This window comes from Cajanus cajan, chromosome 5 (genome assembly GCF_000230855.2).
Source record: "Cajanus cajan strain Asha chromosome 5, NIPB_CcT2T_4, whole genome shotgun sequence".
NCBI lineage: Eukaryota > Viridiplantae > Streptophyta > Magnoliopsida > Fabales > Fabaceae > Cajanus > Cajanus cajan.
The window spans coordinates 15,533,198-15,542,029 of record NC_138521.1 but is presented as its reverse complement, the minus strand read 5'-3'; the positions used below and the strand labels follow the sequence as shown (position 1 = coordinate 15,542,029).

Here is an 8,832-nt window from a genome sequence, read left to right as displayed (position 1 = left end):
AATGGTTAATTAAATATATTGGATATTTGATAAATTTAGTTATCTTTTCAGAAATATTAACTTAAAAATAAATTATAGGTTTGAAAATAATATATATATAAATATATATATATATATATATAAATATATATATATATATAAATATATATATATATATAAATATATATATATATATATATATATAAATATATATATATATATATATGTATATAACCTCTATTTAAAATTTAAAACTTATTTTTAATACAAATTAAATATCATTTTGTTCAAAAGTTATAGTGAAATTTGATAAAAGTTTAGAATTAATTATAAACACATTTAATAGTAGACTAGACCAAAAGTAATCATTTTTTTTGGAAGTATTATGTATATTATCTTAATAAACTTATATTTTATTAATAATTTTGTATATACTTCCTTTAACATTAATATTTCATAAATTAAATAATTATTTCATAAATATTGCGGCAGTTTTAAGGGGAACCATCGTAATGTATTATTTCGTAAATATTGCGACCATTTTAAGAGAACCGTCACAATGTATTGTTTCGTAAATATTGCGACAGTTTTTATAGAACCGTCATAATGTACTTTAATTTCCTTCAAAAAGTTCCAAACCCTTGAAAAGGAGACACGGGGTAAACTCTAAGTTCTGAAAGTGAAACCCTTGAAAAGCATTTGCAAAGTGAAACCTCGCCACCGCGCGCACGAGACGCACTCCGCCACCCCCACCGCACAAGACGCACTGCACCACCGCACGAGAAGCATCTTGTCACCGCACAAAACACGCCGCACCATCGCACAAGACTCCTGGTACGTATTTTACTAGCATTTGGTTTTGCTGAAGACTGAATAAAGGGTTTTGCTGGAGAATGATTAAAGGGTTTTGGGGGGAGAGTGATTAAAGGGTTCGAATATGCGTCATCTCTTGCCACTTAAGTCATTGAAAAACTCTATTTTCTGGAGTCCGAGTGTTGAAAAAAAAAATTAGTGTGAAAGTATCATACTGGTACTTCAATGGACACAAGAATGATGGCAATTGCGTGATTAGAGTTGCTTCCAAACACGCTATAAATATGATGCCAGACATGTGCTAGCGTAGTTATTTATGTACCACAAATTAATAGACCAAAAGAAATTAAAAATTTAAAGGGGGTTAAGAATGATAATCAAGACACATGCTGCTGGTGTACTCTGTTCATCACGCCTCAGAATTGAATTTATAAGATTCTAGACTGTTCACGAAACATAAAACTCCAAATTTACATATCATACTCAAAACAAGGCATAGAGCATGGATGGCACTCTAGAGTTATCCAAAGAACAACTTCACAATTATAAAGATAATATTGAAGAGAATCAAGGGAAGTCTCAAGAATTGACAGGCATATATAACCCCTATTACTTGCCCTTTAAGAGAATTCCTCCTAGGTCCTGTCATTTCTGCCAATGTCCATCCTCTTGGTTAATTATGGTTAATTATGGTAGGAAGGAAAAGGACAGAGGCATAACATAAGCATAGTATCATAGTTATCATCAGAAAACAAAAAAAAAGAATAAAAAGAATAGTAACATAAATGCGCTGAATTTGGCTTTATTGATGGATGCACACACATGATTACGGAAAAAAATAGTACAAAGTCATAGGCAACAACCGAACACAAGTTATGACTTACGAATATCAAATATTTGGATCATCTTTTCTATGATAATTTGTAATATAATTCTATTTTGTTTTGAATTTGGACCACCACTATGTACAAGTATAAAGATCGTAGGTTATATTGTTGTATTAAGTAATTAAATAAATGGTAAGTAATTGGGGCAAGAGGACAATGATTCATGTTAAGGATGATGGAGAAATGTCTTGGTGTGAAACTTTTTGTAACATAACATGGGCTACTGTGATATGCCTTTTGCTTTTTTAATGTTTCTCCTCTCCTCTGTGTACCACTATCATCACCACCACCTATGCCTGCACAAGCCTTCACTTTCACGTTGCAAAATGAAATGCAAAATTGTTTTGAAAATGAAGCTTTTGAGAGAGTTTGTGGGAAAGAACATCCTGGCTATGTACGTGGTATGGACTTGGAGTTAGGCCATCTCAAATCATTGGATCTTCTTCTCGTGCAACATCATCAACTACTTTCTTTCAGTCTAATGAAAAGATGGAACAAATGCAAGCTGAAATTGACTCACTCAAGGCACAAGTTGCAAAAGTCGATGTCTTAAAGGAGCATATCACATTTCTTATGCAACGTGTTAAGGGAAATGATGTAAAGTAAATATTATTATGTTTTTTAAAATTTGAAAGCACAGAATGACCTGTATTGTTTTTAGTTATATTTTGTTGTGTCAATAAGAATAACTGGATAATGATTGCAATTTTGTCTACTTCATTGAAATGGTTAACTTATATTTATAAGAATTTTGAGTATTCTTATGTTTAATGGGTTATTAGTCTATGGTATTGCATTTTGGGGAGGTTTATGGTGGATTGATTGAAAGCTTTGGAATTATAATGCTTGATGGTATTGTTATAATGCTTGATGAATTATAGTGTATGTTGCTGCTTATTTTGTACTCACAGTGAGAGGTGGAAAAGTTGAATATTATACTTGATTAATGTTATTACTAGTATGATTTTCATTTTTACTTCTTTTTATTTATTTTGTTTTGTTCCAGGCACCTGACTTGGAATCACTCGTAAATGGAAAGTCTTCCCCTGAAGGGAGTCATATTCCTGAAGGCCATGACTCAGATTCACCTACCACTATTTAGTTTATATTTTATTTTTAATTTATGCACTCTAATTAAGAAATTTAAATGCATACTTGTGTGTTTTCTTTGGATTTGTTTAATGTTGTATGAGAAACATAATTTAATACTCTATATGTTTATGAATTTTATTTTATTTTATTATTAGCTTATGTTATTTATTTTTGTCTAATTATATTACAGTTTAAATAAAAATAATAGATAGACAAGTATTATAACAAAAAATATATAAAATGATTGTTGTATATATTATTGTAATAATTCCTAAATTCTAATCTAATTAATGTTTATTTGTATTGTAATATATATAAAATATTAATAAGTATGCATTAACCTCTACTAAATTATGATAAAAAAATATTTATAAAATAAAAAAAATAATGACTGATGTATTTTTAAAAAGTGATATGAAATTTATTTAAAAGTATAAATTAATTTTTAGAAAATAATTGCAACAGTTAAATAATAAATTAATTTTAAAAAATGATATAAAATGTAATTTTAAAAATAAATAATAAATATCGCGTCATTTAAATAACTGTCGCAATGTTAATGTAGAGGCAGTTCATGCAACGAGTACATAAAGGGTTGTAATATTAATATAGAGGCAGTTAGTGCGACAGTTGATGGAAGGGTCGCAATGTTAATATAGAGGCATTTAGTGCGACGGTTGCTTCAAGGGTCGCAATTCAAATTTTGCGACGGTTTGTGCAACGGTTCCGATAACCGTCGCAAAATGCACTCGTGACGGACATTTCTGTGACGGTTCACCAACCGTCACAATGGCGTCTTCGCAGCAGTTCTAACCGTCGTAATGTAGGCCATATAACTGTCGCAAAATTGTCATTTTTTGTAGTGCCTTGGCTTCTGCTATGCTTGAGTGGAAAGGGTATCTAGAGTTCTTTGAGACATCAAATTTGTTAGATTAGAGATGGTTACTTCCAAAGAGTTAAACATATTATCAATTTTAGCCTTGTCATTAGTTTTAGCCAAAAACTGATTCACTATGTCTTGTAGGCTTAATCTTCTTTCCTCTTATTGCTAGCTTTGATTAAAAAAATTTCCTTCTTATTGCATATGATGTGGCCTATAGAGTCCTTGGTTTTGAGTTTGACCCCTTTGTTGACCACCTCATGAAAAATTAGGGTAATTTCTAGTGGTAAGATTATAAGTGGGAGAGAAGGGATCTCCTTGACTTTTGCTTGAATTTCCAACATAATTGGATTATTCTATTGTTTTACCAAAAAAATTTCCCAGCTGGCAATCTTTTATCTCATGGTCGATAGCTCCACATTGATCATATCTCAGTGGCAGGACAAGGGTCCTAATCATCTGTGCATATGCCCTTATTAAGTTCTTTATGTGTTTGGACAAATCATTCTACTTCTTATTAATTGAAGACTATTCCTGCATTAGATATGTCCTTGCTAGGTTTTTTTAATATTTGTCTATCTATAATGGAGGCCATGTAATTGTTGGAGGCCATGTCTTTAATAATTTTAAGAGCCTTATTTGGATACTTTTTCATGAGTATTCCTCCACAAGAAACACCTATGGAGGACTTATTTTGATAGGACAACCCACTATAAAAAATTTGCACCAGTTGTCCTTTATGAAATCTATGGTGAGGACGTTTTCTCAACAAGTCTTCCAACTTTTCCTAAGTTTAATATAGTGACGCCTGTACTGCACGAAGTTCATGATATCTTGTTGCTTTTTAGTGGATCTTGAGGGAGGAAAGTATTTCTATAGGAATCTTTTTGATAACTCCTCCCATGTGGTAATACAATCATTCGGCAGGGATGACAATCACTCTAGCACTCTATCCTTGAAGGAAAGGGGGAATAAGCCAAGCCTAACAACATTTGTGGGAATGTTGTTATACTTAATTGTATCAGTGATCCTCAAAAATCTATTGAGGTGTCCCAAAGCATTTTCAATAGGTTACCCTCCAAACTGGCCATTACTCTAAACCATAGATATAAGGGTCGATTTGAGCTCAAAAGTATTAGCAACCACCATAGGTTGGCAGATTCTATTAGTTATCTTAATGTTTGGGAGGAACTATTCCTCTAAAAGATGTTCGTCTACCATGACTTCTCCTTCCTTGTATACTTCTTCTCCTTCAACTAATATAGGTTCAAACTTTTCCTCCTCAACTAGTATGTTTGTATTCCATATCATCTTAACATGTGAGCTATTTTTTCAATCTCAAAATCATACCACAAAATAAGCCTTTTTGAGTGGGTTAGCGTGCAATGCAAGAAAGAAGGTTTAGATGAAAACAAAAAAAAAAATATGAAAGGAATATAAATAAAATTAAAGATAAAAATAAAAATTCAAATAAGCTAAAATCCCTTTTTAGTCAATTTTCTTGGAACTTAGACCCTAGCAACGGCCCCAAAAACTTTTTGCATGTGAAATGTGCTTAAGGTAAGCATAACTTACTATAATAGTAACAATAGCCAAAGTGCAAATATCAAACCGAAAGGACTGAATTGAATCAATTACCAACTTAATCATGGCTTTTAGCAATTTGAATAGACAGAGATTGACTTAGAGTATCAATTTATAAATTACAAACAAGAATAGAAAGTTGTTATTAAAATTCAGAGATTAAAGCCCTAAAGTTGTGACTTATTGTTCTCGATTCCCCCAAAGATAAAATTCATGAATTAATGAGTAATGTCGCCAATTATACTTTTGAAATTGTTAATGACCCTATGGCTCCTGGAAGCTAATAGTATTTATCTTAAGAAAAACCCAAATTGATTGTAAGAGTTTTATTATAAAAATAAAGCATATGCTCACAGAAGTGAATTAAAGAATTAACTCATTTGGAAATTAAAAAAACAACTTGATCATGCCAATTTTGCAATAATTCAATTATTTTAAGGTTTTGTTAATTAAAAGAGTTTCATCATGCAACTTTCAATTAACTAAAATAATAATTAGAAATATTAATATAATACGACAATTTAACAAAAAGAAATTCATGAATTCATCATTAGGGATTCACAAGGAACAATTACATCACAACCTTAGAATGAGAGAACTAGTCGCACATGTTGTTAGAACCCATTAAACAAAGGAAAAGAATTAACCATAATTGGAAGAATCTTTCTCCAAGGTTTGACCTTTAGCTACTTACAAAACCTTAATAACAAATATAAGAGAAAAGAAATTATAAGAAAAAATAGAAAAAAAAAGCATGGATAAAAATTGCATGCTCCACAATGTGTCAAGACATCCTTATTTATAGTCAACAAAATCACGAGCAGACTCCAAAGCATGGTTGTGCACAAGGGAAACATGATTGTGCTTGTGTACTTTTTTAGTGCAAAATAGAGGGAACACAGTCATGCTTTCAACAAACAAGGTGTGCTTATTTAGCAAAGCACGATCGTGCATATCAGTATGCATGGTCGTTCTTTAATACACAAGGAAGAGACACAAGCGTGCTTAAAGAGTGGAAGGGCATGCTTGTTTGCATTCTAAATGAAGCACAACCATGAACATTGGTAAGAATGGTTGTGCGTATCATGGTCATGCATCTAAGTGTGCTTTAATTGAAGCATGATCATGCATCAGTCAAGCATAGGGAAGAACAGTTGTGCATACCTTCAAACTTCAGTTTTGCTCCATTTTGTCCTTTAATTGTGCAAAATTCATTCTCTTTGTAATTTTTTGTTTGTTGCACACTTAATAAAAGAAGTGAAACATTGGCAAAGTATTATCAATAAAATAAGGTGAATCATCAATGGATATCACATCAAAATGTAGCATTTTGATGCTTTTAAATTATTTCACCTTTTGTGCCTCACCAAGATTGCATAAGGTGCTTAGTTTTGGCTTGGCCCAAACATACACAACAGAGGCCTTGACAAGTGGCATGCATCAGGAAAGGAATTTAAACTTATTATTATTTGAGGGAGTTTAAATTATGTTATCTTACAAGCATTTCTCAAACATGAAAGGCATCTCTCTCAAAATGGTTATACTATCATACAAAGAATACATCCGATACATATCCAACAAGGCATAGTGGAAAACAAATTTGAATCAAATATTTAAACCATAAATATCTATGTATATCAAAATATTCCTAATAAAATGATTTTGGCCCCTGCAACAAATAAAATAAATCACAACATGTAGACCGTATATAAAATTGTCCATTTATGACTCATAGACCACCCTCAACACGTAGACTACAAAAAATAAACAAAAACAAGATGCATAGGTTGTATTAAAATAAAAAGTAAACCAAGGTTATAACCATTCACTATTCATCCATAATGAGCAAGATCAATGATGTTTATGAATTATGCTCGTTAAGGATGTTGCCCTATAATAAAAATAGGTATATCCGTTCAAAATGGGATAAAAAAACTTAATATATAACTATGCTTCTAATGTGCACTACCATGCATAGTTCCATAATAATTATGCACGACCATGCATCAACCATGCACGACCATACTTCAACCAAAATAATATGCATGACCATGCTTAAAAAATGCTAGGCTTCAACAAATACAACCATGCACAATTAGGCATCCCATATGCACGACTAAGCTTCACTACTAGAAGCACTAGCATGCACACGCACGTAGTTGCATGAAATCGAACAAAATCTTAAGTAGTCACATGAATTTGCATGCACACATATGCATGGTCATGCTCATAGCATGCACGACCATGCAACACCAAAAACATCATTCATGACTATGCTTAACCTTTGGATAGTTATACTTAACCACCAGATGCACAAAATTGCAGGGATGCATCAAAACAATTATGTAGTGGCTTTCACACAAAAAGACATCCAAATAACATATAAAGCATACATGAAAGCAAACATGCATTTCATACAATTCATATCCTATATGATCATGTTTTCTAGAAGATAAAAAACCCTAAGAGGGTTCTAGGATACATGGGACCAATGCTGTAATACCATTTTTGGGGTTTCATGGGTAGTTTAAGAAAATAATTTTAATATAGAATCTCATAAGAAAAATAATCCTTTCCTATGACATTTCCTATAAGCATGCTATAGGTTTAGGGTTTTACCTTTGTAGTGCACTTCATTTCATTTTAGAGAGTCCTCTATGCAATTGATGGATGAATGTCTTCTTCTTTCTAATCACCAAGACCAAAAGGTATAGGGCTTGTTATGCAAGATTGAGAAAAACTAATGTGCAAATACATGGAAGAATATAGATGATGAAGAAAGAACTTTATATTAATTTTAGATTGTGTGTAAATTATATTGGATGAATATTAATACACTCACACTATGTGTCTGTTAGTTATAAGACACCTCAAATATATAGGGTCATAATAGACTAACTAACTAACTGAAAACAAAAAATAGAAATGAGAAAGGGTTATAATGTTACACACATCATTCTCCTCCTTAACATGTTTTATTGGTATAAGGAATATAAAACATGTATTCCTTCTCACATTCAAATTAAGTAGCATTAAGTTCAGAAAGACAAATGGATGCAGTGAGAGGAGTACATACAAGTTTGGAATCATTCAGACATGCACAAATTGTTTTATACTTCATACCCATTGGACACAATATCTTCCTCACATAAGAATTATGTGTTGGCAATGTGTTACCTTCAAGAAGCATGTCACTCAACAACTTAGCCCATTTGGTGAAACTTTTATCAATTAAACCATTTTTTACCTTAAGATTGAACAATCTTAACATTGTGGATAACCGTGTAAAATTAGCAAAGTCTAGATATAAAGGTTTCTCTACATCATTGTACAAACTATTATACACATGTGCACATTTGATGGAATCAACCCCAACATTACGGATCATGTCCTCTAGTCAATCACCCATATCTAAATCGATTTTTTCTTCTTGTGTTAGAGACACTTGTACACATGGCATGTCTACCAATAAACCATGTCATGTTCATACTATGTAACTTCCAAGGAACAAATCACACAAAACATGTTCTTGTATAATCTCTACTCGATATCTTTGCAAATTGAAACAATTCACATAAGGATAATAGAACCTTCCAT

The 8,832-nt window shown here is 31.9% G+C and overlaps 1 long non-coding RNA gene across 2 annotated transcripts; it reads left to right on the top strand.

Moving 5' to 3' along the window:
* Positions 1-420: 420 nt before the first annotated feature.
* On the top strand, positions 421-2,394 carry LOC145958246 (uncharacterized). 2 transcript variants are annotated; one of them, XR_014433917.1, is made up of 2 exons: positions 421-813; positions 2,036-2,394. It is a non-coding gene; the product is annotated as an uncharacterized LOC145958246 (long non-coding RNA). The 2 variants fall into 2 exon arrangements; XR_014433916.1 differs by having other exon boundaries at positions 1,985-2,394.
* The last annotated feature ends 6,438 nt before the right edge of the window (positions 2,395-8,832 follow it).